Here is a 2,570-nt window from a genome sequence, read left to right on the forward strand (position 1 = left end):
CCAAGGATTGACTAAGGGGGAGATGGACCATCAGGGCCAGGTGCTCTAGTGAGTGGGTGCTTCTCAAGGGGGAGATGGCTCAACAGGCCCAGTTGCTCTAGTGAGTGGGTGCTCCCCAAGGATTGACCAAGGGGGAGGATATGGAGTAGAAACCAAATAGGACAATTTAAAGTTCTTTACTGGATAACTGCTTTGACCTAAGGTGTTCCTGCTAATGCATGAACAGAATGTACAGAAAATAGAAAACAATCAATTTGGAGGACACGTTTGGTGGTAATACTGAACATCCTGGCTGCATATTTACATCCTGGCTGTGAATTTACATTCTTCCCCCTTGTCACGTGTCCTTTATAATAAACTTAATTTTATCTTTAAGATACACTGAAAGAAAAAAGCCTTCAGAAAGTTTTTTGTTGTTGTTGTTTTTGTTGTTTTTTGGCTATTACAAATTTTGCTTCCTCACCAACGTAGCGCAGGTTACTGCGTCTTTTCCTCAACCTTTCTTAGTGATTACATAGCACAGATGTATCTTTGATGGCTAGAACTTTTCTCCTGGGGGTGGTGGAGCTGGTGGTTAGCTGTCTAAATGCCTCTGTAACCTCAGGCTGAGGGGTTTGAGAAGTGCAGATATTTCTTAAAGGAAGCACAGCAGCTGAGTGGACCAGACCCATGGCCCCTCCACCCACCTGTCCCCTCCGGCCACCTGTCCCCACTGTCTACCAATGCTGCATCTAAATCAACGGTGAGATTTCGAATTCTGAAGACATGGGTTTCTTCTTTCTGTTTTATTATTACAGGCAGCCTGTTACGGGAAAGGTAGGCCATTGCCTATAGTGTTCTTCCAGTCAAAAAGTTTTTTATAAATACTTTTTTTACAAGAACGAATGAAGATTACCTGGAACTGTTTCCGGCTCATGAAGCCTGATGAGTAATGGCTTCCCAGAAAGATCAAGGCACCCTTCCCTCCAGAGACCAAAAGTCGCCAGCTCTGAGAGGCCATGACAGCAGCTCACACCGACTTGACAGAATCACCTGTGACACAATTGTACACGTGCTGTTGCCCTTTGACAGATGAGTGTGCTCAGAGACGTGAAGTGCCCAGGGTCTGAGGCAGGCAGAGGGACAGAGCCACCCTGTAGTCCCACTGCAGGAAGGAGCCACGCTGTCACAGGGTAGGCACATTAGGAGTGTCCAAACACCACCTGGAATCCCACGGGGGAGGTTGGCCCTGCTCAGCCCTTCCGGGGCCTGTGTGGGCACAGGTGTGAGGCCCACAGGTGTGAGCTCCTGTTGGAGCCAGTGCCCATCTCAGGTGCCCAGCCTGCAGCAGAGGGGTCACAGACCTCAGGACAGAGGGCTGCATGTGCCACCGACAGAGCCTGGGGACGCTGGTCCCTGACCGCAGCAGATGCGGCTTAGAGCCACAGAGCGGGCAGTGCAGCTCACTGCACGGATGGCATTCCTGCTGCTTGATTAAAGGGAGTTTTCTTTTGTGAATTAAACCACACTACACAAACCCCAAATTGTCCTGGTCCCAGCCACACATGCAGTCACTTTCAGCGTGCTGGGGGCCGCGATGCCAGCCTCAGACCACCCTGGGTTTTAGCAGCTTCTGTGACTCCGTGGGGATTATTAGTTCCTGCGTGCACAGTGAGAGCATTTCAGCGAATCGTGGGAACAGTTACAAGAAAAGCTTGTTTCCCTGCTGTTTTCCATAATTGCCCTTTCTCAACCCAATATGATTTGATGGAAAAAAGCGAACACATCCATTTTGGTCAGCACTTTTCTCCTTCTCCCTTAATATTTCTTCTTTTGTTTATAGCAATAAAGGCTGCCTGTGGATTGTGATTGGAAAGCTGAGATTTTAAAAACTCTGCTCCAATGCACCTGGTGCCCTGGGCAAGGCGGGGTGCAGGCCAGTGCCCGCAGGGGAGCGCTTCGGAAATGGAAACGTGTGGCTTTGTGGAGCAGCTGAGTCCATCTTTTCTCTGTTTAAAACGACCCTGCAATATGTGCTGTCTAAAAAAAGCTGACCTGTCTAATGTTAGGACTTGAACTTGCTAAAACATGAAGACCCAACAGAGACATGGGCCCCTCATCTCACCCGGAGAGACCCTTCCTTCCCTGGCTGGGGAGACCCCCAGGGGGATGCCCCCTGAGACCCTAGAGTGACTAAAGGTCTGTTTCTCACAGACGCCTCATTTCCAAAGCTCTGAGGGACAGGAGGGCCTGGCGGCGAGGAGTCCTTCCACCGCAGGATCCTGTCAAGGAAAACTCATTTCTTCTCAGGAAAACATTTAAGTATGTATAAGAAATACTGAGAAGTTGTATTTTCTCGCAGCTGTGCTGGGCACCAGACACGCGCGGACTGTCCCCTGGGTTCTAGAAGCCGCTGTCCGGGATCAGCAGGTCCTGAGCTCGGGGTGCCCCGTGGTGGGCGCTGCTGACTGTCGCTAGCAGGTGCGCAGGGCGGGGGCTGGCACAGGGGTCGCAGTGGGCCTCAGCGAGCCGGCGTGGGGCGCAGTCTGCCAGGTGACCGTTGTCTGGGATAGAAGAGGTGGGAGGTCAGG

The sequence above is a fragment of the Galeopterus variegatus genome, unplaced genomic scaffold (assembly GCF_000696425.1).
Source record: "Galeopterus variegatus unplaced genomic scaffold, G_variegatus-3.0.2 Scaffold6847, whole genome shotgun sequence".
Lineage (NCBI taxonomy): Eukaryota > Metazoa > Chordata > Mammalia > Dermoptera > Cynocephalidae > Galeopterus > Galeopterus variegatus.